Raw genomic sequence first — 19,944 nt, 5'->3', positions numbered from 1 at the left:
TTTACAAGCAATCGTCGGCGCGACGCACACCTTTAGTGTTTACCGGTTCATTTCATTTCTTTTAGTTAATAAAGTTTTTTCGATTTTATTTATAAAATTTTTCGTCAGAATTCACCTTTATTCAATGATCGTGAAATTTTTATTTCCTGCCGTCTCCAGACCTCCAACTTTTCATCGACAAACAGAGGGAAAATGTTACAATAAACGTTTTTACCATTTTTTGAGGTCTAACTCATTAGTATTTTGATCCGAGCATTAAAAAAGTTTCTACAGGTCGTTGTTTGAAGCGGCGTCCCGGCCGCCATGCTCTCGGCTCGAGACACGCGCCTCAGGTAGAACCTTTCCCAGAATACTTCGCGTTGCACTGTACATACGTACAGTGTCGTGTCCGGAGGAGAAGGCCATTTCGTAATTGCTGATTGGAGCGTTCTAAATTCGCTGTTCTTCCTACAACGTCAATCACAAGACTGAGGAAACTTGTTTTCTTGTTTATTTTCCTTAGCAACTAGTAACAATATTAAATTTATTTCGCATCTATTTTATTTAGCAACTAGCTACCTATTCGTTCTATTTCAGTTATCCATAGATACTAGTTACCCACGTTTACCGGGAAACCAATACGCCTACTGAATCCCTACTTACAGGTCTTGTGAACGAATTTCACTGCTTGATCTGTGGAGTGCACTACTGCTACATCAGCTGGACAGCGTCTGCTTAAAGCGTATCTGAATAGTTAGTATTCCGGCAATACCCAGAATTCCAATGACTGCACTATAGAGATTGGCTCCGAAACGTTAGCATTCTGCTTCTCAAACCATGGAAAGTGTCACCTGTATAGCCGCAAACTTGCTCATTGAAGGAAGCTCGTCATTACCGACCAATATGAACGCGCTGCGAGTTGCTGTTGGGTCTGAAGCAGTCCTTTTCGTCCGGACCTCTGATAATCGACGTGTGCAAGCTGCACAACGTAGTGTGTTCGGCTACACGAAAACGGCTTATCTGGAGAAGCAAACTCGAGCCATTTCTCTCCAGGAGCAATTCGAGGTGGAGGAATACGGATCTGGCATCGCAGACTAATCGTGAGTTATCAAACAACCACAGGAAAACGGCGAAAAACAAAAAAAATGGTCAAAATTGTTAAAGTCACATTGTAGTCCGCCATATTGGAATGGCCATTTTAATTTTTTTATTTTTATTTTTCATATTCGTTATTCGATGTCTAAAACTGCGTACAATCTCATTTGGAACGATTCAATTTAGACTTCATCTTTCGACTTATCTTACAAATTCTTTATATTCACTAATTTAATGAAGCCTTTAAGTGGAAAAAAGAGCTAATAAATCGATATGAAAGTTTGAGATCGCATCATTACGTCAAATTTGAAGTTCTTTACTCCAATGAATTTAGTTTATTTTAGACCACTATTTTTAGTTTTTTGTTTCAGGTTGATCCTGAAGTAGCCGGCTGTACGCAGTTTTGGAATTCCACGTGTACCTAGAAGGTCACCAAGGGCGTCATTTTCTTTTTTTTGTCTCAAAAAAATTTGTAAATGAACACGAAAATATATGCTTTTTGAATCCTAAAACTGTTTTTTCATTGGCCCACAAAAAATTCAAAATTTTGCTTAATTTTTTGTCGTTTGAACGAGAGCCTCCCTTTAAGGTGTGCGCACAGCGAAATATAGTTAGTGCAATTTTTTTTTTGGCGAATGTATACTTTTTACCAACACAGATAACGAACGTTTATAGTTTATAGCGTGTGTAACATCTTAAAAATATGTTTTGTTCACATTTCGACATAGTTTTGGTAATGGAATTTATGGAAGCCATGTTGAAAATCTGTCTATATGATATCATGACATATCGAATTCACTCGGAATTTCTCGTTCGAACTTACTGTCGAATGTAGCGCAGCGTTTTTGAAGCTTTCGAGATCGGTTCACTGTTGAGCGGAAACAAGCAGCCGAAGGTAAACGAAATGACAACTTAAGCGGACCCTACACGAGCAGAAATATTGACAATAAACCAATTATTGATCAATATATTGATCGTGTAAGGACATTTTGAAAATATTGATTCTGTAGGATTCAAATGGCATTGACAGTCTTGACAATATTTTTATTGACAATATTCTTGTCTCGTGTAGGGTCCGCTTTAAAGACGCTACGGATGGCAGTGCTCAGGATTTAGGGGGTGGGCGTAGCGTAGTTAGTAAATCGAATGCCTTGTACGCAGTACACCTGGGTTCGAGTTCCGACCCCGCACATAGGGTTAGAAATTTTTCATAAGAGATTTTTCTAATCCGAAGAGGCGAATGACTTTAAGGTTAAAACCTCTATAATCGAAATAAAAAAAAGTGCTCAGGATGATTAAGACTAACTTTAAAAATCTGAGATGTGGGTAAAGTGGTAAAAATGTTGCGTTTTTTTCAACCATTTCAAATAACTAAAACTAGTGCAAAAACACGAGTACGGAAGTTATGCGATAGAATACTAATCACATACGACAATGTGATAATGGATGACGAAACGAATGTCAAAACTGATTTCAATTAGCAAGCCCATGTTTTTAGTTTTATACCGCATTACAATGTTGCAAGGTCGACGGTCATTTTGATACCAAAAAGTTTGCTAAAAGTACATCGTCGCTGTTGTGCTATCTTATGACAAACGCCATTTTGGGGTGAACTGAGTTAGATATGCCATGTTACTAAGTTTTAAAATCTCCATAAAGTCGCGTTTTCAGAATTTTGAAATTCTGCTGGGTTACTGAGATATAGCGAAATACGATTATGACAAGCGCCAATTTCTTGAGTGATCGAGTTGTGCTATCTTATGACAAAGAAAAAAGAGACAACATTCTTAGTTTGTTGGCTTGCTATAAGCCGAAAAGCTTATAGCAAGCCAACAGATGTCTCTGATGACATAGGTAATTCCTATACAGATCAACCATAAGCATTAGCTAGGTTCTTGTCTCGGGAGCAAAACTTTTCCTACCATAGTTTTTTTCTGGGAACGGTTGGCTTGTATATTCATGATTATTGAACAAATTTCCTTTTGAGATTTCTACTTGTTTTGGGAAGTATACCGAAATATAGTGATGGATTATGCAAGAAGAACATTTGTTTCGTCTAGTCACCTGTCAACAATAACATTGTTTGATATACATTGTCTCTAAATTGTCAATGAAACCAATTTTTGTTAATTGTTTTTCCTGAATAAAGGAGGACAATTGGAAAAACTTTGTGTTCTAATACCATCATTTTGTAACCTGATATTGCTGTTATCGCATGGAAAAGTATAATATTGGACATAGTGATCTATAAAGCATAGTTTTACGAATCAGTTATAATTCATTTTTATATGAATTCTTCTATACACATTTGTGTCACGTCATACATATTTTATCATCAATACACACTTATGACACGTATGTGAGCGACTTTGGTTTACATTTTAAGCAAAAAACTGTAAATATAGTCAACCGATCTTCGCACAAATCGAGAGATTACTTCAGAAAAGATAGAACCATCGAATGCCTTCTCCGAAAAGTTTCTAACATTTATAAATTTTAAGATATTCAATCTCAAACTTTAAAAATCGTTTTTCTCGAAAAGTGCTAAATGGCGCTTGTCATAAGATAGCACAACAGCGACGACATGGTGTGACAAGTCTTGTGCAGGTGTAGATTGAAGAATCTAGTCTTTGTAACTACAAGTTCAATCAATCAACAAGTTTACGTCGAATAATGGCTGCAAAATGACTGCTACCTTTTATTCGATGGAACACAAGTTCTGTGTAGTTCTAGCACAGAGAACAGACATATAAGCTAGAACAACCTTGCCCGAAACCTTTGTAAACATTTAAATGAAAATACGTTGAAAATCACCATCGCATACAGGTTCGCATGTGTGAGTCACCATTGTATCCAAGTTTGAATACAAGTCCCGTATAGCCATTGCTGGCCGATTGAAGCGCCGACCAGAGGCAAGTTGCTATTTGCTTTTGTCATTTCAAAGCGACAGTTTAATTTCTTACACAAGTTGAAAACTTTACTTGTATGTCAGTTCTCAGTGGCTAGATCACGGCACGCTATCAGACTCGTTTTTCCCCAATTCCCCTTTCGTTTTTTTGTTTCAATTCCACATACATAACTTGAAAGAAATTTGAATGCGGCTAACGGAAGTTAGTAGTTCTTATGTAAAAAAGTCCAGAAAATTGATTGAAGAAAGTTATAATAATCTCACGAAACATTCCTATTTTACACCATTTCTCAGCACAACTTATGTTTAAAGTTAATCCTAGCTATATCTTTCGGTATAAGACTAAATGCGGCTGATCAAACATGATTATTCTTATATGAAAACGTCCCGGTTATCGTTTGAATATATTTGGAACGTGTGTACCCGTTTTACCCCAATTACTCCCGTAAATCAAATATAAAGTTAAATAGGAAGAAGCTGAATGCGGTAGATCAAAAGCAATAATTCATATGAAAAAAGGTCCAAGGAATCGATTGAAGTTAGTTAGAATGACCGCATGAATCGGGTGTACCCATTTTACCCCATTTCTTCCCCTTAATAAATCCTCTCTTGAAAAATTCAGTGTGTACAATCAATATTTCAATTTTCAAGAAAGGCTGAAAGCGGCTGATCAAAAGCAGTTTTTCTTGGGTAAAATAGTACAGAGTATCGATTGAAAATACTTAAAAAGACCGTAAGAAGCATGTGTAGCCATTAGACCCCAATTCTTCTCATAATACAAGTGTGAAGTTGAACCTTACTCAACATTTCAGAAAAAAAGGATTGAAAGTGTCTGATCAAAAGTATTTTGAAGTAGAATATTTCTAACGTTTCAATATAGGGGTCCCGTTTCAAAATTTTCTGCCGCAATTTTACCCGATTTTTTAAACGTGAATATCTGCCGTTGTACTGAAAACTAAGATTATTACGCTATCGAATTGGAAATACGTACAACAATTTTGTATCCAATTCAGTAGGATGTAGGGGTGACTGAAGAGACTTGATCCCCGGGGAGACTTGATTCCATCATCGTAACCCAAAGCCGGATCAGAAAACTCGAATATACTAGAAAATTACGTAGTTCTATCTAAACATAAATTTCTGTTATGCAATAAAAAGAAATTGGAAATGCGTAACCAAATTTTCACCGATTTAAAAAAAGAAGTCAGAAAAACTGAAAAAGATTTATTTAGTGAATTTTCAAACTTTTATAGAATTGATAAAATCACCCACTACAACTATACTTTTACATACAGAATTCCAGGAGAATGTCAATTATATGAACACGTTATAATAATGATAGATTTGTTCAACTATATTTTTACTAAAATTTGCTGAAATAGATGCTATTGGTTCACTTGATCCCTTCAAATCCCCTTCGCTATGATTCATACACACCACTGAACATAACAAAATTAACCCCATAACAATAATTATATAGGAAGGTCCTAGTATGCGTCAAAACGAAAACTGCCTCAGTGCTCGTATGTGACAGTTTCTACGGCGAATGCCCGGTCAAACCATTCGGAATTTGATTCGGAATCCTGAATGGAATCAGTATGGATTGCAATTCAAATGCAACAACCGATTCTGAGTCGGAATCGGTTGTTGCATTTGATTTGGAATCCATAATGACTCCATTCAGAAATCCGAACCGGTTCCGGAATGAGTTTAACTGGGAGTAACAGCAGGCAGCTTTGAAATAATTGAGTTCTTTGCGACCGGTCTCACGAACACTAATGAAGTTTCCTGGTTGAAAACAATCCCATTTACTTTTGCCGTCTTTGTTTATTATTTTCCACCAGCTTGTGATGTAGTATTTGTGTCATGTGGCGTGTACGTACATGAGCCGTAGAAAAGTCTATTGAACGGAGTTTTGGGGCATTCGTAATAAAGTCAGCGCAATATTGCGCACTTCCCACCAACCTGGACTCCGCACTTTCGAAGTGTGAGTGATCAAACTGCTACTGAAAACTGAGAGCTGTCAAATCACATGTATTTCAAGTGATAGAGATGGTACTTTCATAGACAGACCAGTCGAACTAACCAGTCTATGAGAAGAATTCAATAGAAGTGCGCAGTGTGGTTAGAATCCAGTTTTTAGTGCACAAGCAATATTTAGTAACAAAAATAACAATATTTAATTACAATAATCTAATCAATACGATGGCAGACGTTGCTCTAACCAAAAGCTTCGGATGGAAACCTGGCAAAAATATTATCATAACCCTACATGCTTTTTTAAACATGTTTTCAAGAGGAATCAAGTATCCCCAAATTAGGAATCGAGTCTCCACTAATCTTTGAATTTTCCATTTTTTTGTTGTTTTCCAGAAATGTTGATAATTCTTGTACAGTGTAATATGTCCATGTAATTTTTTTACGATTATCGGCCATCCCTAGAAATTATATAAAACTACCAAAAATACTTAGATTTGTTATCGTTCCACGGAGTTTGATTAAAAAATAAAAAGTGGATTAAATGGTTTTTATTAAAGTAGTAATTATCTGATCCATGATTGGTCGATACAATTCGCTCAAGTAGCAAGCGTTGCTAGGACTGCCTCTTTTTCATCAAATGAACTGCTACAGATATAAAAATCGGAACATAAGAAAAATTCGTTAGTTTGTGTTCTGACGTTGTGAGCGTAGTAGCTCTTGCCTTTGATGTCAGCACGTCGGTGGTAGGTAATTAATCCAGTGACTGCCGCCAAGCGCTGATAGCATTTCATTCTAATGATGCACTGGCGTGCTAGTTGCATGCATACACGGAAGATACAATGATGGCACACCACATAAAAAGCAGAAAGCTCCAAGGGGTGAGTCGCTTAGCACAATTCGAATTGTGCTCACAAATAAAAAGCGTGGTAGCTTGTGCCGCAATGTGCCACGATGTGCCATGGTGTTGATTAAAACAAGCAATGGTTGCTATGACTATTTAACTACACTTTGTTGACAGTTTTTGAGTTGTCAGAAGTGTGCCTCATTGTGCCACACATTGTGGTAACGAGTGATATGAGCGTGTTTTACTGTGAATCATAATCTTAGGGACCATTCATAAATTACGTAACGCAAAAAGTGCCCAAAATTGACTCCCCCCTCCCCCTATGTAACAAATTGTCACAAATTTTTCCATCCCTCCTCCCCTGTTAAATAACAAATTCCAAGAATTTTTTTTTCTTCGATGAAAACATGTTACGTAACGATCTAGTTAACACCCCCTCCCCCCTATGTCACAACTTGTCACAACTTGTCGTACCCCCCTTCTCCCCCTAAACGCGTTACGTAATTTATGAATGGTCCCTTATATCGTGTTATCGTAGGTGATACAGTAGGTATGGCACATTGTTCTAAGCGACTCACCCCTTGGAAAGCTCTTTCTTCTGGAGCTGAATGAATGGATTAACGATGGGGTGGTTTAGTGCGAGACAACCACGCTCCCTTGCTCTTTAAATTATATGTGGTGCGTGTACAGATAAACGCACCACGGCGCGCGTTCCAGAGAGCACTGTGGTGTATACAATGAAGTTGGAACTGACGAGTGCTCTTTGGTAGGTTTTTCTCTGGCAAGCGGTAGTGCGGGTGCGATTGACGATTAGATAAGCACTGGTTGTTTCGTTGTGTAAAGGAGATGGTGTTGACTTATTGGATGATGATATGTCCTGGTACTGAATTTGTTGTCGATTATCACACGTGACAATTGCAGGGTTATTGTCAAAATTCCACTCTAAAATACCTGCTTCGTTAAGGCTTGAGCATATTATTATTTATGAAAACATGGGATAAAATGCGCCTCCTAAGGAAATATGATCATAGTTTAGCTATAGAACATTAATTGAGAGAATTTGATATATATGATTCAGCCAACATTTCCCCCTGTAATTGCAATCATAACACTTTGCAAAATGTTCAAAAACAAGTAAAATATGCAATGTTTCAAAATCATTATAAATTACGCTTTGAAAAATGGGCAGGGCGAAACGCACTTCAATGAAAACAATATATTGTAAGTATGTGACTTTTTGGATTTTAGTGTCTAACTAGTGCTAATTTGGGTACTGGTTTAGATACATCTTCTAACTAGACACCCAGTTGGTGCTAGTTACTGACGAGGAGAATCCGAAACACTAAAACAAAAACCATACTTAATGTAAGGTATTGTGTCCTTATGCACAAAAAATTTGGCATAGTCTAAAAATTTTCCCACTTGGGAATATGCATAATTCCAGGCGTTTGGGTCTTCAGACCATAAGACAGTTTCGGTTCATATTCCTCGTCGGCAAACAGAGCTTCTGTGCTTACTATCGAGACATCACTCGGTATAAGCCAGTTGTTTAGTGTTCACGCAAGACGTGTGACTTTTTGGATTTTAGTGTCTAACTAGTGCTAATTTGGGTACTGGTTTAGATACATCGTCTAACTAGACACCCAGTTGGTGCTAGTTACTGACGAGGAGAATCCGAAGCATTAAAACAAAAACCATACTTAATGTAAGGTATTGTGTCCTTATGCACAAAAAATTTGGCATAGTCCAAAAATGTTCCCACTTGGGAATTTGCATAATATATTGTAATTTTAAATCAATTTTCATGTACATATTTGAAGCATGAATATAAATGTAGAATTAAGTTCCACCACAAATATACGCGACTTTTCGTGCTTTCATCAACGAATTTTGTTGTATTTTTATACGTCGATTTAAAATTAAAGCCTCATTAAGCTACATTACCGAAAAGAAGTAGCATACATTTCAAGCTGTTAATACGAATGCTGCAATTTTTACTAATTTTACTAGGTTTTATTAAAATAAGTTATTTCGGTATTTCTAATGGAAATAGCGAAATAACGGTACAAGCATAACCGATTCTCTGCTGTTGCCAAATGAATTGTTTCACCCTCACTAAATGCTAAAAAATTCAGCCACTATATGAAAGTAAAAAGCTAGTACTTTCACTATCTTATGATGTTGCTTGCTCCTAAACGGGTTATTTAAGGTTAAAGTTATTCTTAGAATATCGCGAAAATTTTAATATCTTTTTGGATTCAGCAAATGGAAAGTTATTTTATTCCACAAAAATACGTGTTCCAATACCACAAACAAACTTCCTGGAAAGTTATTAGGACGTGGGAGAATGGCTCAAAAAGAGTCTTCCTTTTAAAATGTAGCTTGAAAACTATTATTACTTTGCTGAAAAAGCACAATGTGTGTGTGTGTGTGTGTGTTAACCATCCTAACTCCCACTAGCTGGTAGTGATTTACAGAAAAAAGTTGTTTGCATGTATTTTAACATATGCATGCAAATAACTTGGTTCAAGGATTTAGGTAGGTGTTAGCTCAATTGACTTTCCGATGACCCATTTCGTGTACAGAGCCAGACATGTTCCGAGGTCATCGTTCCATCAACCAGCCCCGCCTTACTGTAATGTTTATATCAAATGGATTATAACATTACAATAAGACTTTCGATTTCTTACATGAGGTAAGAAATCGACGAGTATTTAGTGTATTTATTTGATTTTTGTACATATAAATTAGAATATCTGTAGAAAAATATACCAGTTTTTCTATTTCCTTCCTCATCTCCTACTTACGCGAGTGACTGATACTTGCTTATCCATTTTTCGTCCCATTCCAAACCTCCAGATATCCTCAAAATCTCCAGCTTCTTTCTCACGCATCAAACAGCCCGAGCAATCCTTTCTCTTTCTCACGTTTGCAAGTACAGCGCTATTTATCAACAACAGTATGCATGCAGCAGATACAGAAGACTCCACTGGCCACGCACGTGGTCCTGACCCGAAAAAGGCTTGGAAAATGTCGAAAAAAAAAGAAAAACTGACCTGCAGGTTTCCGAATGTGGAACTAAGAAATTGGTGCGACACCTATCTGGCGATAGCTACGGGTGACGCGCTGATAATTTGGAATCGCCACTTTTTTCACCAAGTGACGCCGTAAAATTTTCACTTTTTGGGAAAGATTTATCGCTGGGAAAAAACACTTTTTTGTGAGTTTTTGATCTCCACTATTATTATTTACGTTGTTAAAACACTTTTTTCTTTCCCGCATCGGGAATAGCGGGCCGTATTGCGGGGGGAGCACTTTTGACACTAATGCTGTGTGGCTTTGAATCACTTTACGCCGGGATGAAACTCCAAAAAAATCACTGAATTCCACTTCCGATTTACGAAAACTGTTCACCGAGTCGTTCTTTGTATTTAAAAACACTTTTGTTTGATAATCCGTACCGAAAAACTACGATTTTGGACCGACTAGCGAGGAGCTCCAAAACAGTCGACCGATCGCGGCTAAGGTACACACTCAATCACTTTGCTGAAAAAGCACAATGTCTATCTAAATTAGTTTGGACAATAAATTTTGTATATCACTCACTGGTGAATTAATCACTAAAAGGAACTGATGCGCAATCATAAAAGCAAGAACTTCTACGTGAGAAATTTCAAATTACAACCTTTTTCAGCCCGCTGGTTCCAACCACGAATGAAGTTAAGACAGAACTTTGAACGCGATTATCTCGGAATGGAGTTTTTTTTTGAAAAGTACCCTTGCGGTGAACGTGACTTACGATTTACTTTTCAATATAGGGGCCCCTATTCAAAATTTCGGTAGAAAAGTCGTGAAAGTTATGGAACACTTATCTTTTGTTGTACAGCATGGATTCAATTTTGTCGAAAATATGTTCAGCAATCTTGTATTACATTTTGGAGTATGTATGACATGCATAAATAACATTGTCACAGTTTTTGTTCGAAGATCCCCCTCTTTGACGATGGAAGTATACTGATTTCACTCGATGGACAGCCCATTTGGCTTCGAATGTAAGCTGAACCGAGTAGAAAACCGGGGATCGCATGCGAGTGCGGCATCATTCGTGTGTTACATTCGTGCTATGTCTGGATGCGGTAAAAGAGGAAAGTGGGAAAACCAAAATCTCGCTCGTTTCGTGCTGGTCTCCAGTTTCCTGTCGGTCAAATCCACCATCTGCTGAGAAAGGGCTAACTGTCCTAAAGACTGGCGACTCTTACTATTTTTGAAGATATAATCACAGAGAAAAGACATCCATGATCGAACAAAAATATTTAAAAAACGTGTGTAAACATTTGAAATAATATACGAAAAACACTAGCGCCGCCACACCAACCTATCCCAACTATCCGTCAAATCGATTCCGGAACCGGTTCGAAATCCTGGATGGATTCAGCATGGAATCTAGCTCAAAGAAAACAACCGATTCCGACTCTATCGGTTGACGCATTTGAGCTGGAGTTCATGCTGGAAGTCCGAATCGGTTCCGGACTAGTTTGACTGGGTATAGGAATAACCGCTGTCAATTCTGTCGCACTCAGCCACAAAAAAAACATGACGACAGTAGCGCACCTGGTTTAGATATCCAAACTACCTTCGAAACCGTTAGAGATTTTACACAAGTTGAATGCTGAAGATGGACGTCTGTTCTCTGTGATATAATTATCCATAATAACTTCTAGGAGATTTAATTCCTAAAATTATTAAATCAGAAGATGGGATGTTTTATGTTGGTAAAAATCTTTCAAGCCACAGCACCAGGTTAAAATTTTTCTGAAAGTTTTGTTTTAATGTTGCTCTCATTTCGTCAATTTTTGACCGAATTGGATAGAACCGGCTCTAAAAGATCTGATTTAGTTCAGTTTATATGTACCAAGTAGCGTTCTAATCCGTAGACCGGTTCCGGAATTAATCCGAATTCCCGTGGGGTATATCCGGCATCCCAGTGGGGTGACGGACGAGTTTTGAAGAAACATTTCAAAACACAATTACTTAAATTTATGAATTTAAGTAATTGTGTTTTGAAATGTGCTACATATGACTATTTACCATTGATCCTTCACAATAGACATGAATTGGACCAATCTTGGCCACCGGAGAACTGTTCCGAGAGAACCTAAGAAAATGTATATATTCTTCTATCATTCCAGCGATTTGGGTTCATAGCTTTATACGAAATGCGAAGTTCTTCCAATCATACGGTTCTACAGTTCCCTCAAGCTATGGCCATTCCGGCACCGGTTCCGGACGGATGGACATTTGACGCCATTTTGAAAACCAAGATTACGGCTTCCGGTTACCACAAAACAGTGAAAACCACCATCAATATGGGTGTTATTTGAAAGAGGATGGTCAGCAAAAGCCGTAAATTGATAATTGACGCCATTTTGAAAACCAAGATGGCGATTTCCGGTTGCCACAAAATCGTGAAAAGCATCATCAATATGGGTGTCATTCGAAAGGGAGTGGTCAATAGAAGACAGAAATTGATTTTTGAACCAATTTTCAAAACCAAGATGGCGGCTTCCGGTTATCACAGTGCAGTGTAAACCATCACCAATAATAGCGTAATTGTAAAGCGCTAGCAGTCAGCAAAAGCCGGAAATTGGTTTTTTGACGCCAATTCGAAAACCAAAATGGCGGGTTCCTGTTCCAAACAAACAGTGAAAACTGTCATCAATATGGGTGTCATTTGAAAGGGAGTTGTCAATAGAAGACAGAAATTGATTTTTGATGTCATTTTGGTTTTAAAAATTCCAGTTATCACGATGCAGTGCAAACCACCATCAATAATGGCGTCATTGTAAAGCGCTGGTGGTCAGCAGGAAATTGGTTTTTTGATACCAATCCGAAAACCAAAATGGCGGGTTCCTGTTCCAAAGAAACAGTAAAAACCGTCATCAATATGGGTGTCATTAGAAAGGAGATGGTCACTTGAAAACCAAGATGGCGGTTTCCGGTTACCACAAAACAGTCAAAAGTATTGTCAATATGGGTGTCATTTGAAAGGGGGGGGGGTCAATAGAAGACAGAAATTGATTTTTTCGCCATTTTCAAAGCAAAGGTAGCGGCTTCCGGTTACCACAAAGCAGTGAAAAACACCGTCAATAATGGTGTCATTGTAAAGCGGGTGGTCAGCAAAAGCCGAAAATTGGTTGTTTACGCCATTTTGAAAACCAAGATAGTAAAGTTGACGAATTCGAAATAATGTGATCTTGACCGCAAGAAAAATTTCCGACCATTTATGAATGATGGATTGTGTTTGAATCTGAACTTTCAATTTTTTTTATCAAAGTTACATTAAATTCAATCATTTTCGAAAAATTAACGATATTAAAACAACCAGCCCCCTCCCCCCTCCAACAGAATTTATGATTACGCCATTGCATCAAATATTTAGTAGAATTCATGTTGGCTGGAATTGAAATGAAAACGTTAACAACTGATTTGAATTTAAGGTTTTAATAACGTACTTTCCTTTATCTTCGACTTTTTAACATGGCTGGTATCGCGTGCATTAAAACGGAATCGAAAATATGAAAAAGGAGGCGAAAATCATCACGTGTTACCCTTGGACGCTATCTGCTAACAATAGCTGCTTCTCCGAATTCTGTGAATCGGTAGCAAGGTCGAAAAACAAACTCCCAGCCTAGCAGTGGCCACCCATTTGACGAGGTTTCCATCCAAAATGGATAGGGACAGGCGTCGAACAAAGGAGAATTTATTACGCTCGGTGTTTCCACCGAGCCAGCATAGCGTACCTAATGGCTTTCAGATGGGTTTGTGGCTTTCCGGTTTTGTTTTTGCATCTCGCCGTGTCTGTAGCAGATTCGAATTTCAGACGCACACGCCCGCAGACCGGAACTTTATGTGAAATTGTTTGCATTGCGCGCTACATGTGTTATAGATGGCTCATGTCAGACACATAACTTCCCTGTTTTACGAGTTTTCCCATATGAGACATGGGGGCTCACCAGGTTACTTTCCGCTGCACTCTGATCCTTCAATATAGTTGCTTTGGGAGTTTGTTTCAACGCAACACTCTTGCTAGCAGTCGGCACGGTGCTGATTTATCAACCGACAAATTGGAATTGCGATAGACTAAATTTGTATAACGGGTGGTGATTGTTGCTGCAAACATTACGATTCTGTTGTTTGCCTATTCAATGGGAGTCATTCTTGAGAAAAATGTTAATGGGGGCACAATTGGAAACTCATCAACATTGAAAATTCTAATTAATCAAAATGACGTTGTATCTACAATCGACATACAATGTACGGTACGGAAACACATATTTCAAATTTTCTTAAATAGTGGATACCAGTTAACGACTCATGAACAATATTCTGAATTTTGTGGAATATTTCAAGAAATACTATTCCTAAAAATCTGTTATATAAAGAACAAAGCATACAGCACCAATGGTGAAAGAAAAAAATCGGATGAAGTGGAGAGCTTTTTAACAAAATAAACCAATTACAGCTTACTTCGCATGGATATGCTTACCTGAATAGTACATCCTACCAAACACGAAGTAGCTATTGATGATACTGAACACGTTCCTGTGAGGTCACTTCACAACTTGATCCATCCTCTCGGAATGTGAAGAGGCCCTTCTACGTCATCTCAACGTTCCGATTGTTTGCAACTAATGTGTCACGGCTGGAGCTGTACTTACATAAGAATTTTCGTCTTCCACTCTGTGGGCCTGTTCAATCGCACACCGAAGAGATAGATGAAAATAGGACACTTCTCTGCAGCACGAAAAATCGGCACCACTTGGGCACACTTGACATTCATTCCGCAAAACGAGCCAACAATGACGAATGGCAACTGACGAACGAGGATAACTTCGAACGGAATGGGTGCCTTCTATCTTACCAGGCCCGTAGCCAGGATTTTGTTTCGGGAGGGGCTTAAAAAAATTTGCATAAAGCTTTTAATTCTGACAATTTGATATAGTCACTAGAAACTAAATTAAATTTTGAAAAGTTCATAATGAAATCAATTCCAAATCAAAGACAATCCTAAAAATATGTTCATTGTCACAAGAAAGGTTATAGTACTTACTCTCGTTACAACAAAGTATATTCTAGAGTTCACAGTATTTATGCGCTAACCGAATATGACAATGCTTGACGGTGCTGGAAAACACTAGGTGTTCCAAGCTACACCTTTAAAAGGCGTAGAAGATGCTAAACCGAAATGAGTAGAAAAATATCCATAAAATGTTCGAACGAAGAGAATGTCGAAATTCGTACAAAATCTTCTGATTTAGCAAGCGATTTGTAGATGCGCAGAGACGGTTCAACTTCTATTTTCTTTGTCTGGTGTTCTGCGAGTATTATCAGTTCCAAGGCATCATGCTAACACAATTTTTTGATATATTCTATTTAAACGAAACTATTTTCAAGACTAGCCTTGGTCGGGTAGATTAGAACCCCAGTTAGGAAGGATTTTTGGTAATCAATAGGATCAAAATATTAATTTAAATGATTAAATCAACTGAAGGAAACTGCCCACAATTTAATTGATTAAAGAAAATTGTCTACAAATCGAATGAAAACACTGATTACTAATATCTTCTAATTTTCCTTCAAATCGCCAGTCGCCGTGCATGTGTCGTTCACCGTGCAGTTTCAAAATCACGAAATTTAAAGAACTAGCTCCCTAAATCCATCGGAGAGATCCAGATCCTAAATCCTTTCGTTTCATCGTTTTATTGAAACATTCCAACTAAAGTTGAATCAAAATTTTAAATACACCGTAAGTTGATCATATAACGTGCACTGGTGCCAAACAAATGTCCTCAACTACTTATTCTCGTTTTGTTGGTAATAGTTTTATATTATTTCTAAATTGTGACGTATTTAGATAGGTATTTTTACGGTGACTATGAGGGCGGTTTTCATTTTGATAAAAAAAACAGGATTTGAAGTCACGTCAAATCCACCTAAACGCACGGTAACTGGGGACTTGACGGTACGTGAAATTTGTTAAATGTATTACCAAAAGAACTAGAAGGTCTACCTTCTGATGTCGCAAAAAGCAGAAGCAAAAAAAATTGCTACGCTATAGCAGGCTACAGGCACCAGTGAATCAAGCTAGCTATTGTTCTATATCAGTGCACATACAAATTGTATCGTTGCCCCCGGCTGCGGAGTAAAATGAGTTTGCCAAATGAAGCAAAAGTGCCTGTGCTACGGGATAACACGAACAGTTAAGGAAGTGGAACAATTAGTTAAAGTGAAAATGGAGCTTAATCTCGCTGAAGTTACCTACATTCAGCTACATCACGTAAAAACTGTGTTTTGATCACGTTTAGAAGCTTAGCACAGGCCGAAAACTTTATTGCAAAGAACAACATGCAACACGAGGTCGAATTTAATAACACCAGAATCAAGATCCCCGTGCATATGGAAAACGACATGGTGGACGTGCGTATCCATGATTTGGCCCCGCGCACGAAGGAGGATTTCATCAAACAAATCATGTCGCAATATGGAGAAGTAGAATCTATTACGAATGACACCTGGAGAAATTTTTTCTCCGGCATTCCCAATGGCGTTCGTATTGTGAGAATGCGAGTGACTAAACCAATACCTTCTTACATGACTATCGAATGCAAATCACCGAAGGATGGCGTGACCTATAAGCAAACAACGCTAATTACATATCCCGGGCAGACCCCAACATGCCAATTCTGTAACTATACAGCCTACTACGGAAAAACATGCGCCGAAGCAACTAGTCAAAACTCATCTACTACAGCCAACTCTAACAAGCAGCCACCGATACCTTCAGATAAACCTAAAACAACGATCCAATTACCCAATAATGCAGGTACAACGACCACGACAACCGCTCCCAAACCAACAACTAGCATCGCCAATAAAGAAGCAAATACCGATGAAGACGGATATACAACAGCGACCCATAAGAACAAGAAACAAATAAGAACCTCTGATCGTGAACAGGAAGAAAGCAGTACCGATGACGACATGGACGGGAACGATAACGCGAGAGAAGGCAAACTGAATGACCACCAAGCGGCCTCACCGCCAAGGAAAAAGATCTCAACACGCAGCAGCAAACTGCGTCAACAAGATCTGGCAGACCGACATTCTTAGATTTTTTTTATTTTTACTTATTGTAAAAAAAATTAAAAGACCCACGGATCAGTTGTGCTAACGCATTGAGCCGTTTCAAATAAAATTTTAGATTGAAAAAAAAAGAAATATTATAAATATGAACAAGCTCAATAATTTCAGCATCTCTTTATTCCGACATATGGACGGGTATACATCGCACTTACTTCACCTCTGTCGAAGAGTAACGTAGGTGTAAGGCCAACTTTCTTTGATGATTTCTGTTGTTCTGTAGTTGAGTGCCCAGAAAATATAGAACAGCTGCTCTTGGGTCGATTTCAATTTATTTATTATTTTTTCTCTCTTTTTCTTCGTGACCTCTGCTAATCTCTCTCATTTTATTCCATAACGAACACAAATAAAACGAAAACATGAAATCGAAACATTAATCCCAATTTATTGACTGTAGACTCAACTAGTTACAACATTTTAGTCGCTATCCGTGATAGGCTACTGATGTTTGTTCACTGTATCGTCACGTCGTTTTTAGACTTACATGGACATTAATTGGAAACCATCGAAAGAGACAGAAATGCTGCTGCTTACAACATTAAGTTTATTATGATTGATTGACTAACATGTGGTTTAGCATCTATTGACATCCGTTGAAAAGTAAGGATAAAATCACAACAGATAGTCCTACCGCTACTATGTACGTTTCTGTATGTGAACAACATTAGTAATATACGACGGTATACAATTCTTGGGTTGATGAACACCTCAGAAAAACCGCTGTTTTGCCACTTTTTGGCTTGTTTATTTTTTGGCATTTTTCTTGCTTATTGTTCGATTGTTTAAAATATCACTACTTTGCGGACTAATAATGTTTAAATACGGACCGCATTCTCCGCATAAAATGAAATTGAGTGTCAACAGAAATACTATTGCATTAAAATGACGCGAAAACAAAAACTGTCTTCTCGACTATATTGTCATCAACTAACGGAAATGTTTTTGTCTAGCACGCTTGAGTGAGATGCCTGATGTTTCTACTAAGCGTACAGTGCACTAACCTATTACAGAAATTCAATCTGCTTATGCTTTAACTAACTTTATTCTGGCTAATATATAACATAATATCTGAGTTTTGTTAGACACAACCACTAGCGATAAAGTTCTCATTTTGGGACAGTTTTTGAGCTCACTTTTCTATAAAACTTCTGCAATTTTATTATATATTTCGTTTATTTTATTCGGTTCAATGCATTAGCTAAATGAAGCCTTGTGTCTTCAATATATTTCCATGATGTGAACAATGAAAGTGATAAAACGTAAATGGTTGTCCTACAGATCTCGTGCGAACAACTAGCGATTGCATGTGGAGAACTATTTACTAGGCTGAGAAATATTTTTCCTAACCAACAGTGTCGCGGTGGTGTTCATTTCTATCTCGTACACTTCCTTATCATCATAGTGGTTACTGCCATGTCCATGTTCGCGAATTTCTGACGGGTCACGAGTGTCGACTTCCTCAATGATGGTGCCGACCGTTGATTTTGAGATACTAGACGCAGTTTTTGCCTTCAATATTATCCGAACAGCAGCCAAAATTTGGCAAATGTTTGTTTCTCAGGAAATGGTTTTGGAGACTATGTATATGCAAAGATATAATGTGTAAAATAATACTATCGCATTCAGTTTTTACGTGCAGGGTCAGGTTGGAGGAAATATGTCTGTTCACCTAGATTTTCACCACAAAAACACCATTTAATACACTTCCTAGATGTGTCCTTTATAATGAATACCATTTTTTCCAAATATGACAGGAATCTTTTAATAGCTACGGTGCAAGTAAGTGGTATCAGATCTTGTAGCCGAGCATTGATTTTCTCATCGTCCATATATATGAGGATCAACCACATGTTACAAGTTGTTATGCAAAATGACTGGTTTCGCCTGGGCTAATTTGTTAAATGGCATCAGCACTGAACGCCTGACATGGTTAAACTCGTTAAAGGCGATGTTCGTAAGCATAACCTCCATAATCACCTTCAGCAAATATTTCACATCATTAATGTTGCTCCAGCCAAATACGGAGGCTATTGACTTCAGGTCTTTTCGCATAAGATCGATCTTATGCGAAAAGACCTGAAGTCAATAGCCTCCGTATTTGGCTGGAGCACTACTTCTTGCTTCTGCGACTCAATCATTCGACAGATCCCCACAGCAAGAATTAAAGTAACAGTTTCGTTTGTCTTCCGACGAGTCACACAATATGAAGGGAACTGTTTTATCACACTCAGCATACTGAGTAGATATCCTGACCGCTGTCTTCGGTGGTTCGAAATAGCAATCTTCCTCACAATTCTCGCATTAATTTGTTGAAACCAAACAAGATACAATTTTTTTAAGAGTCACCGAAAAACATGTTGTTTCTTAAATTTATTTTTGAAAATTTTCGGGGGGGGCTTTAGCCCCCTAGCCCCCCCTCTGGCTACGTGCCTGTATCTTACATCGGGAGTTAAAGTTGAAATGCTGTTCTGCCATTAAACCAATGATGTATATAGATAACTCGAGGCTTAAAGCTACCAGTTTTGATTGTGGGTTATCTCGGGCGTGGAAGGATATTACCAACATATGGCTCGTATGGAACTGCAAGAAAGCGTTATAAGGAGAGAAAGCGGCTGACGATGGAATGTATGAATCTGGAGCTGTACATATGGCTGGAAGAGCGTTCCTTAGATAATAATGGTGATTATGGCCTATGTGGCGAATTAAAGTTTTTATGTTGCAGTAAACTTTTCCCCTGAATAGAGAGTTCGAATCGAGATGCCGAAGGAGGCGGTTCAGATTTTGTTTGGCTCTTGTGCATGGTGATGTGGCTGGGTGGCGTACCTCTAGCCTCAGTTGGTACTCTGTGTGTGTGATTACGGCGGAACTGAGTTGCATACGACTAGTATGGGAGGTTAATCTTTTGCCTTGGTGGATTAGCGTTGAGTCTGCGCTAGTG

The sequence above is a fragment of the Topomyia yanbarensis genome, chromosome 2 (assembly GCF_030247195.1).
Source record: "Topomyia yanbarensis strain Yona2022 chromosome 2, ASM3024719v1, whole genome shotgun sequence".
Taxonomy (NCBI): Eukaryota; Metazoa; Arthropoda; class Insecta; order Diptera; family Culicidae; genus Topomyia; species Topomyia yanbarensis.
This window is presented reverse-complemented; position numbering follows the sequence as displayed.